This window comes from Rhododendron vialii, chromosome 11a (assembly GCF_030253575.1).
Source record: "Rhododendron vialii isolate Sample 1 chromosome 11a, ASM3025357v1".
Taxonomy (NCBI): domain Eukaryota; kingdom Viridiplantae; phylum Streptophyta; class Magnoliopsida; order Ericales; family Ericaceae; genus Rhododendron; species Rhododendron vialii.
Genome location: NC_080567.1, coordinates 16,432,620 through 16,452,274, shown reverse-complemented (window position 1 = coordinate 16,452,274; position 19,655 = coordinate 16,432,620). Strand labels below are relative to the sequence as shown.

Below are 19,655 nucleotides of genomic sequence, written 5' to 3'. Positions count from 1 at the left end.
AATCTCCCGAAAATCTAAGTGCATAATTGAAAGCATCAATGTTATCAAAGTACTATTTGCCGGTCAAAGACATGAAAATGTTTATATTATTGATCAAAATTATTTATCGTCTTCAAATGTTAATTGTTTTTCTGCGATGATAATTGGCTATGGCATAGAAAGCTTGAACATGCACATATGGACTTAATTTCTAAACTTTCTAAAAAGGAACTTGTCATTGGTTTACCTAAAATATCTTTTTCATAGGACAAATTGTGTGAAGTGCCAACAAGGGAAACAAACTAATGTTTCTTATAAATAAAAAAATATCATTTCTTCATCTCGGCCATCTCGGCCACTTGAACTATTACATATGGATTTGATTGGTCCTTCTAAGACATTAAGTTTTGGCGGCAACTCGTATATATTGGTAGTTGTTGATGATTTCTCTAGGTACACTTGAGTCACATTCTTAGCTCATAAAGATGAAGCTTTTCTATCTTTTACTAATCTTTGTAGACGTCTTCAAAATGAGAAAGGATTTTCTATTTCAAATATTAGGACTGATCATGGGCGAGAACTTGAAAATTCTTCTTTTGAAAAATATTGTGATGAGCTTGGTATTGGACATAATTTCTCGACTCCTAGGACTCCTCAACGGAACGGGTAGTTGAGAGGAAAAATAGGGCTCTGGAAGAAATGGCCAGAACCATGGTTTGTGAAAATTCTTTGCCTAGATATTTTTGGGCTGAAGCTGTCCATACAGCTTGCTTTTTTCCATGTTTTTGGATGTAAATGTTTTGTGCTAAATGATGGAAAATATAACTTAGGAAAATTTGATGCCACATCTGTTGAAGCTATTATATTCAACAACTTGTAAAGCTTTTCGAGTTTTTAATAAACGTACATTACTTGTTGAAGAGTCAGTTCATGTTGCCTTTGATTAGTCTAATGTCTCTCTTCCCAAGGATGTAGTAAGTGATAACAAAACAGGTATAGATCATAGAATGGAAATATTTGAAGGGACATCGAAAGATGAAGGACCCTTAAATCAAATAATGCGAGAAAGGCAATCACAAGAACTAGGTGGAGACAATCAAGATCTTTCAAAAGAGTGGAGATTCGTCCAAAATCACCCAATTGATCAAGTCATAGGTGATATATCCGAAGGTATAACTACTCTTCAATCTCTTAAAAATATAGACGTTGTGGCCCAAAGATGATGCATTGGTGTCTAAGTATCCGTTTGTAATACAATGATCGCTTACTGTTTTTCATTCACATTTTCTTTGTCAGGGATTAGAAAAAGAGGTTGTCACTTGCAGGGTGTAAGGTATTAGGTAGAGGACTTTGGTTACTTAGTGGTTTTTTTAATTCTAAAAAGCCTCTTGTAGTTTCCTTTCCTCAGTTCTTAACCGTCAAATGCATTTTTCCTCATAGAATTCACGTTCACCACAGAAGTAGATGTAAACTACCAATGACTTCTAAATAGATGGTAATGGAGCAGTAAAGAGATGATGTTGGCCATAGGGACTTTTTCTTGTTCTTCGTAAGTTTATATTTGTTGACTTTGTCTCATGTGCTTCATTTTCACATAATTGCACTTATGTAATTAGCCACGAATCACAATGATTTTGTAGCAAACCGAGAGTAGGAGTGCTTTTTGTATATTTTCTTAACTTGAATCTAAACCATTTTTGATAACCTTGCGGGTGAGATCTAAGCATTACTCAGTTTATCCATTACTCCTTCGTCCCACGGAACCAAAAAGGAAAAATGACCGCCAATGACTGTTTTGATAATTAATATCCACCAAGGACATGCTGAGAACATTTGTTAATGCTGAAAATGTCCTTGGCGGATATTAATTATCAAAATACGTTTTAGGCCGTCATTTTCCCAACCAAAAATAGGACCTCCTGTTATATCTATGGTGTACACTTTACCTTCAGTTGAACCACTCGAATGATTGGACTGGTTCCTTTTGCTAGTTTCACCACTTCATCCCAATCATATTTGTTCCACCCCACTAGCTTTTTCCTCCGACATTATGCTAGGTAATGGCCTCAGGATAGGGAGCCAAATTTGGCCTGTGAAGGGCCATCAGCCCATTAAAAGAGGGTCCAGAAGACGCGTCCTTGAATTGTCCTATATGGTTTGGCGGCTTTGGCCATTTTTGTTTTTCTTTTGGTCAAGGGAAACCCCCTCCACCCAGCTCCTCCCCTTTTCTAGCCCAAATGGTGTGAGGTTGCTGGAAAATCACTTGCCCCAACTCTCCCCTTACCTAGCCCAGGAAGTTTCCACCCCCTCCTCTCTAACCTTAAAAGCTGGATTTCTCCTCAATTGCAAATTGAAAGGCCCTTCAATTCCTTGCTAATTCCACCTACCCGATGGATGGAACTTCAGTGTAGGGCCAGATTAAATCCAGACCAGGAATTTGAATTTAACATGTCTGACATTTAGTGGACAGAACTGGAATGATACACTGACTATCACCTCTAATAACACCATAGCCTAATAGAAATGTTATCAATATGTTGCTGCTGCATTGACACCAACAGAACCCCTAAAATCTATTTCCTCCTGGAATAGTGGCCTTGCTCTACCAAAGACCCTACCTGTACTTTCATCCTTCCACCCACCTCAATTTCACTACCACCCCTTTGAAAACCATCTTTCCTAGCCCAAGATCAATAAAATTCTCCCGTACAGTGTAATATTATTCTCAACTTCTTCAATTCCATATTTTAAAGATCCTGGTCTAATAGGCAAGTCGGCTAAAATTTGGTAGGAACTATAGTCAGCTTGTACTTTTGTCACTATTATTATTATTTTTTTGTTCCTTCTCTTCTTTGTAGGAACTATAGACACCTTCTACTGTTGTCATTATTTTTTATGTTTTTGGTTCCTAACTTTCTTTGTTGTCTCAAAATGTCGAAATGAATTATAGAATGGATTTTTGGGTTGTTATTAATTCTATACGATTGAGCTGAACTAAACCCTTGGGTTAGCACAACGTAGCTATTAGCAGACTAATTTTCCTTTGGTAGTGTTTTGACTACTCGTTGGTAGTGTTTCATAGCTATGAAGCATGGTTGTTACGATAGCGGATACGGATACAACAGATACATGAATAAAAAATTGGACACAGATACAACCAAGATACGGTTGTAAAGAAGCTGTCTTACAATTTTTAGAGTCGTCAGTCGTGTGAATTAGTTCAAGATCCTTTGGCCATTTTAAAGTATGTTGATACACATAGGTGACATCACAGGGATTTGTCATCTTAACATACTGTGAAAAGGTAAGACATTACTTCCATCCAATTTTTCCATAAAAAGTATTTCAGAAATTTAATATTTTATCCATTGAGGATATTTATTCTCTTATACTTGCTAAAATATTACAATCACAATTTTGTAAAAGTTTGGATGTGCCATTTATTGTATTTGAAATTATTAGATACATATGCGCAATATATCTAAGGAATATTGTTATCCAATAGGGAGGAAATATGGATACGATTCACTTCGAGAAGTATCTGTGCTAAATAGCTTAGTAGACGACTTTTCCCTTATTTTTAGACCAGCCAAGGAGTTTGTAATATATTAGTTCATGGTTTGAGAGACAGTAATACTTGCTTTCAATTGGAGTCTTACAATTACAAGTGTTTTTCATCAATCGTAGATAACTCTGATTTTGTTGGATGGTCTCGTATGCAGTGGGAAATTAGGCCATTTTATTTGTTCCGGAGGTACATGGAATTATATTCTAATTGTCAACTGGCATTTGAAATTTGACCTATTTGGAATTTGAACATTGAACTTAGGACTAACAGCAGGGGGATTGAACATGACAGGCTTCCTGTGATATGTTGCAAATTAAGATTTGTTTTTACCTAAAGTGGATTTGTTCTGTCTGTCCCCTTTTTGCATTTTTAATCACATGGTAACCAAATTGGATGGAAGATTGTTTTGGAATGTAAAACCAAAGTGCTTTAGAGAATCAGAATTATACCTTGGATTTTCCTAATTGTTCTTCAGATTTTCAACAAAGGTGGAAAAAACATACTAACTTGTAGTTGATCTCAAGAGAAAGTAGAAACTTGGACCCTTGTGATTCTGCTGGCCAATTCTCTTGCTAATATTGAAGTTTTCAAGGGATGGTGCAAGTTATGACCACACAAGAGGTGAGATTCAGTCCGGACCACTTAATGGATGTGGTTTAGTGGATCACTTAATTGATTGTTTTGTATTATATTCCTTTTGATTGTTTTGTATTATATTCCTTTTCCGATGATCATGCTTTATCTACATTATTTTGGTATTTTCCTACCCGAAACAATCAGAGCTACTTGTTATCTTTCCATATATAGGTTCCATCAACTTCCTGAATTCGACCAAGTAAAACGAAGTTGCCGTAGGCGCCTTGTAGGCCATAATGAGCATAGGAGGAAGCCGCCACCTGGATCTCCAATATCCTTCCAATATGGACGGTTTTCTTTGGTTAATTCCTTTCAGATCCCTTTTTTTTTTTTTAGACATGACAAAGGAAAGAAAAACTTTCTGGTCCTGTATAGTGGTGGTTTTCAGAATTAGTTTTGGAGAACACCTTCCACTAACTTGTTGGGTTGATGGTTTTTTGAATTTATTTGATTAGTTTTTTTTTCTAGTAAAGTAGTCCTTTGTTTAGATAACATTAAAAAGACATTCCAATTCTCAAAAACATTTCTACTAACCAATGAGATGCGAAAATAACAAGTAAATAATTTTTTTAGAAAGCGTTATGGCTTCGGGTTGATGCATGGGGGCCTTCCAGGGACCATGAGTATGGTCCAAAACACTTAAATATACATAGTAGAAGGTAGTTTAAGGGTTTATCTAACTTAATTTTGGTTGCACGAGCTTAAAACCAGAAAGGAGCGTTTTTGATAAATTGGATAAGATGACTGGGACGGGGGCCGTTGGGGCCGCTTCCTTCAGACTTGTTGCTGAGTTTGGGATGCTCGAGGATGGTATTGAGCTTTGGGACCTCAAATTTGGTCGTAGCACATCGTTTCTGACAAACCCACTTCTCTTTCTCTCTAAGCCTCCATGGCCAAAATCTTCAAGCCTTCTCTACTTTCCTCCTCTGTCCACTGCCTTCTGGGGTGGGGGTGGTGTTGTGGTGTTGGAGAGAGGTAGAGAGGGGGTATTTATATGGGAGAAGTGGGGTGGTGGCCAAGTTAAAGGAGGAGAGAGAGAGAGGGGGGGGAGGGACAGGTGGGTGGGAGGGAAGTCAACAAAGGGGGCCAAAAAGATGGTTTCCATTTTTGGTAAATTACTTGGTGGCCAAGGTGTTTGGCATGAGAGAGAGAGAGAGAGAAGAGAGAGAGGTGGGGTTTGTTTGCATGTATATGTATATATGTATATATATAAGTGTATAATATAATTAGAATTATATATATTATTAACTTTTTTATATTTTTGGGTTATATTTTATATGTTTTTATTTCGAAAAAAAAAAAAAACAACTTGAAATTCGGGTCGTTACAGTTTACTTGGTCATTAACTTCGGACCTCAAATTTAGTCGAGCAACACAAAAATTGACCAGTGCGGGGTATGAAAGGAAGGGATGAAGATGGTAGGAAAGTGACGTATTTGTCTCATAGTGATTGATTTTTTGTTTTTTTGATAAATAAGTGCATGTGCCAGTTTAAGCGCATATCGACTAAACTTGAGAGACCATAAATCCATTGTCCACTAGTGAGTCACCGCCTAAAACTTGAAAGGTTTCAAAAAGATTTTAAGAGAGATCAAACTTCTAAGTATCAGGCCTTGACCTCTTGGCAAACGCCGCAAACCCCTTAGAGTTTATGGTGATTGACTTTAAATACACAAAATCGAACTATAAGGATCAAAGTCAGGAAAAAAAAAAGGGTCATACTTTACCAATAAAAGCGTAATTTTACCTTGAAAATGGGAATCGGGGACTTGGTGGGGCGCTTCTCTATAATGCACCATGCAGGGTAGATCCGGACCGTCCATCTCGCCAATCAATGGTTCAAATATGTTTGTTAATTTTTATCAGTGAGAACCATTGATTGCCGAAATGGATGATCTGGTTCTGCCTTACAGGGTGCACTACAAGAAGCGTCGTACAACATCCCGAATATGAAAACGGTTCCATCTATCTTCCAAGCATCTATATCTATCTATCTATACTATAGAAATTAGGGCAATCCAAGAAAAACTAAGAACTGTGAAATCGGTATGGACCAAACCGATCCGTGCCTTATGAATTTTGTTCGTGGATTAATGGTCCAGACACGGATTCAAAAATTAGAAAAAGGTGAGATATGGATTAGGATTGGATTTTTATTTCAAAACCATATGGATTAACCGAACCGGACTGTGAGATATTTAAAAACATATATATATGTGTGTAATATTTATAAATAATTATAACTTTACTAATGGTTATGAATGAATTTTTTCAACAATTTTACATTAATGTGACAATATTTATTTGGTTGCTGCCTATTTGGTTACTATCTTGGACAATTCTGGACTAGAACAGTGGAACTAGTTGTAGTGTTATCTGAATCTTAATTGAAACCAGCAAGGCTGCAAACACTTATTAGTTATTACATTCCATAACACTAATAGGTGTGTGCAATTTACATTTTTAGTTGGCAGTAGCACCATTTTATTTTTAGCGAAGGAAATCCGCGGATAAAATTGGGACCGAATCATGACTCATGGTTCAGATTGGAACTGAACCGTGAGACTTTTGGATTTTGATTGGATTACATTTTCTAAAAACCATGAGATACGGATTAGGATTGTGTTGGCATGCCACCCGGAAAAATGATTTTTTTCCTCTTATCGACTTCTTTTTGTATTTTTTTAGTTTACAAAAAGGAAAAATGTTGGTTCGTTTGAGAGTCGCCACCCGAGTTTTGAAAAGAATTATCACCCGAGAAACTGTTTATTGAAAAATGTGACTCTTTTGCGCTTTGAAAAAGGTTTTGGTCTAGAAACAGAGTTTTGGGTTTGGGAGCCAGGTTACATACAAGAGGGGAAGGTTTTGTTTGGAAAAACACCCCCCTCTCCCGATAAAATCGATCTCTACTAATACTTGTGGACTTTGAAAATCATTTCATTGCTTAACTTTTATGCCACATAAATAGTTTATAGCATGTAAATAGTTAATTACAGGAAACATAGACATTATTAGGCATGCTTGAATCTAATTGCAGAATATAATAAACACTAGCATTTTGTACCACGAAACACTCCACCGTACGGCAGAGCGTTGTGCCGTACGATAATCTAAAACAGGTATGCATGCTTATGTACCAAATGAAACAGAAGAATAAAAGAAGTTTTGGCAAAATGTGTCCCCTGAAAGACCTCTGCTGTACGGCAATGATATATGACGCATGGTAGAGATTGTGGGACTTTAGTTTTGATTTCTTTGAAAACGTTTAAGCCATTTGAACCCAAAATTGGTACGAGGAACCAATCTGAGCTTAGTGGCTTCCCCTCAGATTACAAGGACAAGTAGTGGATAAAAGATTTGTACCTCTTGGAGTGAAAATCCTTCTTTGGATGGTTGTGGCTATGTTGACGTCTCTTGGCATGAGCTTGAACGAACATGTAGGCTTTGGTATACTGTAATTACAAGGTGTGAGACCCATTTTTGAATTGTGGGTTGCTTTTGAAATGAATTTGGACTTGGCTTTTGAAAGAAGATGATGTTTTTGGTATGAAAACAAGTATGGATTTTTCAAAGCATTTTTGAACTTGGTCTTATTTCTCTCTCTTTTTTCTTCAAAAAATGAATATCTTGTCTAATGATAAGGGAGGGGGAGGTAAATAGGGTAAAAATGGCTTGGAAATCGAGCAAACTTGGCATGCAAGCCAAATATTTCGGCCTTCAACTGATTACCAATTTCCTGACATTTTTGGCCAAAAGTTAGTCCACCATACGGTACTTAAGGTCCATCGTACGATACTAGGGTCCACTGTACGGCACATCCTGTCACGCCCTCGATTTTCAATATAAATAACAATACCATTTTAAATACAAATCCTCACAATAGTACATATGAAACCCCAAATTACAATACAGTTCTTGAATCTCACAAATCTGTCAAATTGATACAGTATTCCAAATAGATAAAATAGTACAATGTAGTTTGATTTACGAAGAAAGACGAGTACTTTAGAAAATAACTTTAGCATGTGATGTCTGCATGCACTTCACACCCTTTAAGGTTGTGTCCTCGAAGTGTACCTGAAAATGATAGGTTGAACTACAATAGCCTAATAGAGAAATCTATACTTAAGCTATGTGAAAATGCGAAAGAACATGCACCAAGAGTGAGTGAAGTTCAATAAGCGAACGCAAGAAAACAAGGTTTACCACTACGACCATAGGGTTCTAGACGTCTTATAAATATTCCCAGCTATTCACATATCAAACTAGCAACATTAATAAACTTGCATCCGTATACATCAACCAATAATCAATCCTCAATCATCTCCACGCTTCTCGTACGATACCACAATCCTTCTCGTTTCCACCTCGTTCACCATCAAATCATTTTTCCATAAAACTTGCCCTTCTAATTTCAAAAAGAGATGTAAAGTATTACAACAACAAAAAAAACCAAATCAAGCTCCGCTAATTCAAGCTTGAATACCGGAGTCCGTTGATTTGTGCCCAAATACCGACAACAGTTGATTTGAGCCCAAATATCGAAAACCGTTGATTTGTTCAAGAATGCCGGAGGATTTTTAATCAAATCCTTTTCCTTCAAAAACATGATTAAAAGCCAATCTTTCATCCTTTTTCCAATAATCACACATTATTCTACATTTCATCATTAATGGTATTGGCATGTTTCGCTCGTAGTTCGGTCATATCACCGAATAGTGATACCCATTCATTTGCATGGTCCGATCATATCACCGAATGGTCATGGTGATACCCGTTCATTTGTCATGGAGATACCCGTTCATTTCATTTAATCTGCAGATCTGTTCATTCACCGAATGTCCATGGCATTCACCGAATGTCCATGGCAATATGGTACCCTCACCGTTTCGGTCCTCAGCCGAACAGTGGCATCATGTGTCTGGTACCCTCACCATTTCGGTCCTCAGCCGAATGGTGGCATCGTGTGTGGTATTTGCATTGTGTCCACAATATCAAACAATCATTCATAGTCCCATTTTCATTACAAATAAAGTACCATATCGTACATCGACAAATACACACGTCCACACCATACCTCTGGATATGTTCCCGCATCTTACACAACGTATCAACCCATAAATCATCTCTACTAAACCAAGTCTGCTAGTTCCTACACATAAATCCCATAGAACGAATACCAAGGGAATTTGTAAGATTCTACGAATCGAGCGGATATGAATATACATTACTACCAATCATATCACTAAACAAACTCATATCTACCCATAACACTCACCACAACGTCCTTTGTAGCTTACGGTACTCCCGACAACCTTTCAGTACGTTTTCCTTTTTTTACAACTCTAAGTTTACGCTTAATAAGTGTCAAAGGTATGGGAACGATCAACGATGTCACACCCTCGAACTCACGAAGATACATACCACCACTCTTGGAAACGAACCACGACACTAGAATATGAGAACACGAGTTTTTTTACAAATAGCTGCAGCGGCTACAGGTAGAACCAAAAATGGACTACGGGTTGGACCAAAAATGGAGTAGCACCTGGAAATTTTCAGCGCGATATGCGGATTTTAAGGGCTAATAATACACTTCAAAATAACGATCAGACATGAGATTTATGTACAAATTCAACTCATCAACGCATAGGACAAGTAAGAAACCTCTACCTCAAGGGTTTTGAGCAAAAGCCGACCCTTTAACCAAGTCAACCGAATCCCACGTGGTCCGATCGTAATTTTTCTTGGATATTCGGAAAGCTCGTGCTCCATATAGCAACTTTAACTCTTGGACCTTGTCCGGAATCACTCCCTAGGTAGATGAAATTGAAGAGAGAAGAGAAGAAGGAGTTTTCGGATGGAGAGGAGAAGAGAGAGAGAGAGCCGAAAAGTGAGGGGGAGAAATGGGAGTATTATTCTCTCCCTTGGAAATAGGAGGAGAGAGAGAGAGAGCCGAAGAGTGGGGGGGGGGGGGGGGGGGGGGGGGGGGGGGGGGGTGGAATGGGAGTATTATGCTCTCCCTGGGAAATAAAAGAGGTGGGGGAGGAATCCCCTATTTCTTGCACCACACCCTCACACGTGCACCTTTTGCACAATCACCAATATACCCTTCCACGAACACATCACACCGAATATCCGCACTGTCTATCTCGACGGGCCGCACGATGTTTACAAAAGAAAAATACAACCTCAAAATACAAGTCTCTACATTCTACCTTCCTTAAAGAAATTTCGTTCTCGAAATTTGATCACCCAAGTCCAACAACCGAGTCAATAACCACAATACGAAACCTCATACTGCCATCTCATAATCATCACATCATCCTCTCCTTTCTACGTAGACTTTTCTTGTCCTAATTACTCCACAAAACCCTCACTATCGATATGGTTCGACCACTCAACACTTAATCACAAACCACTATCATCTTCATCAAATCCTCAAGTCCTCACATTTGTACGAAAGTCCTAGATTCCACATACCAACATGACAATTATACCAAAATCCAACAAACTATCGCCTTACGTTCTCCAAGTACTTCTCGAACTTCCTAGAAGGACAAATTAAACTGCTCATAAAAACTCGAATTCTAAACTCTAAGTTCTATCTTTTCCAATCAACATCAATTAATGAATCAAGCATTTACTCACCAATCCAAATAACCTCAAACACCTCCACTGGAACAAAACTAATAATAAGCCTCGAATCCTTAAACAACATAACAACTCATCACCTTTTGCTCAGTTATAAACATTCACTCACCACAGTCAAACTCCTCACGTTTCAAGCTATTGATATTTCTCTCGACTTCAAGTATAAACACATCTCAGATCTCGCAACTGAGTTTTCTATCCATATTGTTGTTAATAGGCATCATTACCACTCCCTTAATAATTCTCAAATGGCCCTGTGCCTCGTGGTACTCATTTCCTTCTCATAAGGACACAATTAACCACCATTGGTACATCGAAACACTCATACCACAAAACTGCTGGTCATTACCTCCATTTCACATCCTTATTACCCATATAACTCCTATATCCACCCTAGGTAAACCTCAAATGCCATTTTTTTTCTAATATTCAAATACAATCAAAAGTACACTACTCCACTTTCCTTAGTCCACTTAAAATCATTACTGGTTTCTACTTTTCGAAAACCCAAACTCGCTTCTATGGAATCACATCTCTGCTATATAACTCAACACGACACAACTTTAAAACCATTCTGATAAATTCCCAAGTTCACTATTTCCCCTTACTACAAACCATTAACTACTTCCAACTAAGGGTTGACATACTGCTGATACCTTACGTATCTAACCTTCTAATCATATCATATAAAAAGATAGCAAAAACACAAGTCAGATTCTAACTAGCAATCGTCTCCTCGTACCCACGTAATCGTCAGTGTCTATCCCGTACCGTATACTAAGACAAATCACACTCATCAAGATTACACATCAAGTCAAGCATGCATGTTAATGCTAAACAACAACAAATTTCGTAAAAAAATACATCAACAAATTATCCATTCAAATTACTGACTTACACAATACTGAACACATCAGCGCATCATTGGACTCACACAGTACCCATGAGATTATGGGCCCACACAGTGCCCTATTCATTACGGGCTCACATAGTGCCCAATAAGATAACGGGCTCACACAGTATCCTATGCAACTACAGGCCCACATAGTGCCCAATAATAGTCAAGTTTATTTCAATCTCATAAGACCTTACACGATGTCTATTCACTTTACCAATCTCGAGCATTCTCATTCATTTAGTCTAATCAAATCACGTATTTCTCATATCCAGTATCTTAAATATCATATCACCAATACACGTATCATCCATACTAATCAATTCTCTATTTCAACAACATTACAATCAAACATCATTTCATTCCCCAAACACCTACACAATATGTGCAATAGCTGCACTAATGAACATCCAATACTATTAATTATTTATATACTGAAATCTAGTCATTGATACAATCCAATTGACATACTTCTCCCTGGATACCCTCAAGACTCCAGGGTTTCAAACAATATATCTATACTTCTCATTATACTCTAAGACTCCTACTACCTCATCACTTAGGAATCAATTTCACTTGCACCGATAACTTTCAACGATCCCGCTCACCACAAGTTTCACAGCTCACAAATTTCTTCTCTCAACTAAGTAGTCATAACGACATCAATTTTCCTCAAAGATATTTACCATAGTTGCACTCAACCTCAATAATATCAACCACATCATTCCCATCACCATCACTGCTATCACTACCACTATTTAAACCTTAGTCCCTCTCAAATCTATCACCTCAATGGCATACCTCAGTGCATCCTATACTGTCATTTGTCTAGTCTATGTCCCCAATTGCACATCACACACAATCTCTATACTCCAATCTTCCAACTCATAACATACTATTTCTCCACATACCTTTCGCCTTCAAAATTTCTACCATTTCAATTTAAGACATCGACTACACTCCACTTCATTATCAATCACAACAGTTCTCATTCATTCGTAAATCCTTACATACTTCAAACTTGTTCCTCACCACATAACTCACATCAATCACTCGACCCAAGTCACATAGATATAGTTCACCTCAAGTCTTGTCTTCCCTCTCACCAAGCAACGCCATCACTATTTTCTACCAATTTGTCATAATGACACCACCACAACATTACCTCCACAATGACGACAACACTATGACATTTCTTTCTTTTTTTTTCATGAAATTTCTATACATAACCATTTGTCTCAAGCTTAGAGATGTATACACAATCCTAATGTCCAATTGACTTTCCGAGACTTCCATTTAGAAGGAGCGGTGATCAAGTGCCTCTTCCAACTGGATCTCATCGGTAGTCGCCTGGGTGTCCAGAAGACACATACCGTACCCTGACACCCTACTTAACCCTTTTTTCCTAAGTCAACATTAACTACATATAAATCACTATATAGGTTCAGCTTGCCCTACCTATGCTTGCAATCATAACCTCAATAACTGTCACAATAAGGACTACCCACAAAATAACCAACCACAAATGTTACCTCAACCGCTAACACCTCAAGACACTTTCTAGCTCATCTCCTAACATATGCGTTACTCTCCTCGTACTTATACTTAACACAACTCATATCTCACAGGATTTACTCCATGCACATAATACTTAGTGCGTAATCCACACAATTCAAACAGATACATATCAAACATTCATCTCGTGAGTCATATCAATAGTTTATCTCTTTCATCGCATGCCAACGTATATTCTGAAAACATGTCGTCATTACCACAATCACAACCAGAACAATGAGGTCAAAGCCTTTAACTTCCCAACACAGGTCAACAACTCTAAATCACTCTGCCAAAATGCAAAATACAACACCTCAATGATGTACAAACTCGTTCATGCAAGCACATATGTATTTTAAAAAAAAATGCAGCGAATTTTAAACCCATCATGAGACTAAAAAGTCTTCCCATGGTCTCTAGGTATTCTGGACCTATGCTCTGATACCAATTTGTCACGCTCTCGATTTTTAACATAAATAACAATACCATTTTAAATACAAATCCTCACAATAGTACATACGATATCCCAAATTACAATACAGTTCTCGAATCTCACAAATCTGTCAAATTGATACAGTATTCCAAATAGAGAAAATAGTACAATGCAGTTTGATTTACGAAGAAAGATGAGTACTTCAGAAAATAACTTTAGCATGTGATGTCTGCATGCACTTCACACCCTCCAAGTTTACCTGAAAATGATAGGTTGAGCTACACTAGCCTAGTAGAGAAATCTATACTTAAGCTATGTGAAAATGCGAAAGAACATGCACCAAGAGTGAGTGAAGTTCAATAAGCGAACGCAAGAAAACAAGGTTTACCACTACGACCATAGGGTTATAGACGTCTAATAAATATTCCCAGATATTCACATATCAAACTAGCAACATTAATAAACTTGTATTCATAGACATCAACCAATAATAAATCCTCAATCATCTCCTCGCTTCTTGTACGACACCACAATCCTTCTCGTTTCCACCTCGTTCACCATCAAATCATTTTTCCATAAAACTTTCCCTTCTAATTTCAAAAAGAGATGTAAAGTATTACAAAAAAAAAAAAAAACCAGATCAAGCTCCGCTGATTTGAGCTTGAATACCGGAGTTCGTTGATTTGTGCCCAAATACCGACAACCGTTGATTTGAGCCCAAATACCGAAAACCATTGATTCGCTCAAGAATATCGGAGGATTTTTAATCAAATCCTTTTACTTTCAAAAACATGATTAAAAGCCAATCTTTCATCCTTTTTCCAATAATCACACATTATTCTACATTTCATAATTAATGATATTCGCATGTATCGCTCGTAGTCCGGTCATATCACCGAATAGTGAAACCCATTCATTTGCATGGTCCGGTCATATCATGGAATGGTCATGGTGATACCCGTTTATTTGCATGGTTTGGTCATATCACTGAATGGTCATGGTGATACCCGTTCATTTCATTTAATCTGCAGATATGTTCATTCGCCGAATGTATGGAAATATGGTACCCTCACTGTTTCGTTCCTCAGCCGGATGGTGGCACTGTGTGTTTGGTACCCTCACCATTTCGGTCCTCAGCCGAATGGTGGCACCGTGTGTGGTATTTGGATTGTATCCACAATATTAAACAATCATTCATAGTCCCATTTTCATTACAAATAAAGTACCATATCGTACATCGACAAATACACACGTCCACACCATACCTCTGGATATGTTCCCGCATCCTACACAACGTATCAACCCACAAATCGTCTTTACTAAACCCAGTCTACTAGTTCCTACACATAAATCCCATAGAACGAATACCAAGGGAATTTGTAAGATTCTACGAATCAAGCGGATATGAATATACATTACTACCAATCATATCACTAAACAAACTCATATCTACCCATAACACTCACCACAATGTCCCTTGTAGCTTACGGTACTCCCAACAACCTTTCGGTACGTTTTCCTTTTTGTACAACTCTAAGTTTACGCTTAATAAGTGTCAAAGGTATGGGAATGATCAACGATGTCACACCCTCGAACTCACAAAGATACATACCACCACTCTTGGAAACGAACCACGAGACTAGAATATGAGAACATGAGTGTTTACAAACAGCTGCAGCGGCTACAGGTAGAACCAAAAATGGACTACGGGTAGCAGAACAAATGTTCAGTTTCTGCTCAGTGGCTATGGGCAGGACCAAAAATGGAGTAGTGCCTGGAAATTTTCTGCGCAATACACAGATTTTAAGGGTCAATAATACACTTCAAAACAACAATCAGACACGAAATTGTTGTACAAATTCAACTCATCAACGCATAGAACAAGTAAGAAATCTCTACCTCAAGGGTTTTGAGCAAAAGTCGACCCTTTGACCAAGTCAACCGAATCCCACGTGGTCCGATCGTAATTTTTCTTGGATATTCGGAAAGCCCGTGCTCCGTATAGCAACTTTAACTCTTGGACCTTGTTCGGAATCACACCCTAGGTAGATGAAATCGAAGAGAGAAGAGAAGAGGGAGTTTTCGAATGGAGAGGAGAAGAGAGAGAGAGAGAGCCGAAGAGTGAGGGGGAGAAATGGGAGTATTATTCCCTCCCCGGGAAATAAAAGAGGTGGGGGAGGAATCCCCTACTTCTCGCACCGCACCCTCACACGTGCACCTTTTGCACAATCACCTTTATATCCTTCCACAAACACATCACACCAAATATCCGCACCGTCTATCTCGACGAGCCACACGATGTTTACAAAAGAAAAATACGGCCTCAAAATACGGGTCTCTACACATCCCAACCAACTTAAATTAAGGCGGTTAAAAACTCTATCGTACGGTAGATATATGTCCACTGTACAGCATAGTTGACCACCGTATGATTGCTCAACAAGCTAAACTTCGCAAGGCCGCCCCGGACACTCCCAGACTCGGTTTTGGGTGTTTTTCGAACCGTTGGAAAGCTTGTCAAGTCTACTTTTTAACTCAAGTGGTTTGGCTTAAAACTATTTTGTGCATCAAAAGATATGACAGTTTTACCCTCAAGTGGTGGAAAAAAAAGCCATTTTAGGCAAAATCCTTGTATCTCCCTCCTTTCAAATCGGATTAAGGTTTATCATACATCAATAAAGAGGGTTTTGAATGTACTACAAGATGGTGGACTCTAACCATAAAAATAAGAAAGTTTAATTTATGAAAAATGGGCCGAAAGCTGACTAAACCGAAGACCATTGGCGCCACGATGGCCAAAACACGTACTCACTCATTCTAAGTGCCACTTGGCACTCTCATACCTAGTTCTAAGGTGTTTACTCATTTCTTTGGGTACAAAGAGCATTGTTTAAAGCTTTCAAGACATGTTTTCATTATTGGGAAGCTTATCGGCCACTTGTCTACGATTTTTGAAGGGTAGTGTTCTAAACGGTTTAGATCAATCCAAATGTTTAAATCTTGCTTTGTTTATTATCATTGAGGATTTAAAAGGTGTTCGGGATTTCCAAATTAGGGTGTCTACAAATTGGATTAATAGGAATCTGATCCAATTCGGACCGTGGACAGCGCTAATAGAAATGTGTTTGAGCCTCATGCTTCATCGTCGATATATCAAAATATATGATCACCCCAAGCGTAGGGCTAATATGTCCTTTGAAGTATAATAATTCAGAAGTTTGGGTATTGTACCCAAGGAAATATCATCACGGCTCGATTGGATTTGTAGAAGTAAGATTCGCGGCCTTGAGGCGGCCAACTTTAGGAGTAGTTTGAAACGGAGAAAATGTGCGATAAAAGTGTATTTTGAAAACGATTTAAACTAAGTAGGTAGGTCTAGGGGATTTTAGCACCCATAACTCGAATCAATCAGCTTTTCTCTTCAATTACTCAAGTTGAGATATGCGTCAACGATCTCCCAACCCGGAAGATTTATCATTAAGCCTATTTTACTAGAAACGGAGTCAAAACACCAAATGAGTTCTAGTATTCATCAAAAAAATGCAAGGGATGACATAGCTCTAAGCATCATGCGTGGCAAGTAGGCTCACTCTTGCCTACGCAAGATCAAAGAGGTTAACACCGCCAAGTTTTGATAGACAAATACAAACTCCCTTGATTTTTCAACTAAACATGAAGATTTATTGAGAAAAGTATGATCAATCCACGTCATGGAGTGCTAATCACCCCATGACTAAGCCTAATTAACTGCTCACTCATGCTAGGAATTGAATCAACAAAGCTAAATATTGAAAACATGATGGAATTCAAAATAAACTAGAGATTTGCATAGATCAAGAGTGCAGCTACAACTTTAATGAAGGGTAAAATGACAAATGATTGTCTAAATAATAAGGTAGAAAAGTGTAGAATTAACTAAGAACAATGAAGAATAAAGCAAGAGTAAGTAACAAGAAATGAAAATCCTATTCAAGATCTGAAAAAGTGTTGTCCCTAGATATTGTGACGTAATGGGGTATTGTGCCCACATTCGCGCACGAAATATCTCAAAAAACGCTCTAAAAATCCGCTGTGAAGGCCTTCGGTATTGATACAAGGGTTTCTTGTATCAATACCGAACAGCTTTGAGTAGAATCCACTAGGCTGATGAAGCATCTCAGTATCAATACAACGAAACACTGTATCGATACCACTTTTCAACCGGTTATCGATACAGCAAAATGTTGTATCGATACCGCCTTTGAATCCTCAGGTTCTTAAGCTTCCGGCCTCCAACTTGGCTTCCAAAGGTCTTGGCTACTCATCGGGTCTTCGACTCTTCGTTCTCGGGCCCCCAATGACTCCATTCTTGATCATCTTTAAGTCTTGGATGCCTCCAACGCGCTTTAAGCCTTAAAACCTCCTTTCTTAAGCGATTTTTCCTACAAAATGAAAATAACATACCCTACGTGCAATATCAATAAAAAAAACTATATTAACCAAATATAAAGCAATAAAACGAAGGACTTAGGTGTTTATCACCTCACAAGCCTTCAAACTCTCATTTCTAATTTCCTATATTTTTTGTTTGTATATATATATATATATATATATGTATACATATATATATATATAGAGAGAGAGAGAGAGAGAGAGAGAGAGAGAGAGAGATGTGGAGAAGTAGGAGGGAGAGAGAGAAAGGGGAGGGGGGAAACGTGGGAGAGGGAGGGAGAGAAAAAAAAATTATTCTATGCCACTGGACACTATCATGTGGTAGTCCAAATTCATCTTTCAATGTATAGGATGAGATCAATGCTATCGTGCATTGAACACGAGATCAAATAAAATTATTAGATTATTTTTTATCAGCTAGCGTTTTTGCTCGTTCGATACACGAGACTGAAAATAAACCAATGAAAATATTTTTACCCCGTAAATCGAACGAACACAAACGCTAATTACATACTAAGCATGTGAATAATACACTCTTTATCTTTTTTTGGGACAAAGTTACAAAAGCCCCAAAATCTACATCGACCACTAATATTCATTTGATTTTCGTACTTAACAAGAAGAAAACTTTCAAACCACGTTCTAACTCTCTTAATAAATTTTACACAATTGTATCAAAACTATACATTATAAAGAACTAATATCATTAAAATTTATTAAAAAAATCTTTTCGTGCTCGTGTGTACCACACGGGTACTGCATCATACGTACCGCGCTCAAGGGCGGAACCACACCTTGGCTAAGGGGGCTATAGCCCAGGTCATTTTTGGAAAATATAATAATAATAATAATAATAATAATAATTACATGTAAAACTTGTCAAAAAAAAAAACTACATGTAAAAGTTTAGCTCAAATAATTTTAGCCCAATTCATATTTTCTTTTAGCCCAACCCATCCAACCAACCCATTTTGGCCCAGCTGTCTCAGCCTCTCTATTAACAGATGTTCTCTCCCTCTCTCCTACGTTCTTTCTTTTCTGCGTTCTCTCTTGTTCTTTTGTCTCTAGTACTGTAAGGGCTAGGTTTTTGTTGGTATGCTTTGCAATGGTTGGTAGATTTGCTCTTATGTTGTTAAATGCAGAGCATTGCCTTGTGTGCTTAGTTTTTTTTATTGATTTAGTTGATGTAGAACACTGATTGGTATACTTAAATTTTTAAATGTTGATTCTTACAATCTTACTCTTTTAGGTCTAAATTATAATGGAACAAAAAAAAAATCTGGAGCGTTTTTTGAGATTTGTTGATGTCCAAGGGTTTTACGGGAGCATTTTCTTATATTGTGCTTGTTAAAAACACCCCGGCATTAACTCTTAAAAAATAGTTACCAGATGTCCTCACTCGTTACAATCCGGACATTCATAATACGCGAGGTCAAGAGTACGATGGTCATAGATTACAAGCCTTATTTCTTAGAGATTGCCCGTATGCATATTATATATACTAT

The 19,655-nt window shown here is 37.8% G+C and overlaps 1 long non-coding RNA gene across 1 annotated transcript; it reads left to right on the top strand.

The window, feature by feature from the left end:
• Positions 1–333: 333 nt before the first annotated feature.
• Positions 334–4,655, top strand: LOC131306685 (uncharacterized). The gene is made up of 2 exons (XR_009193974.1): positions 334–1,528; positions 4,355–4,655. It is a non-coding gene; the product is annotated as an uncharacterized LOC131306685 (long non-coding RNA).
• Positions 4,656–19,655: the final 15,000 nt, after the last annotated feature.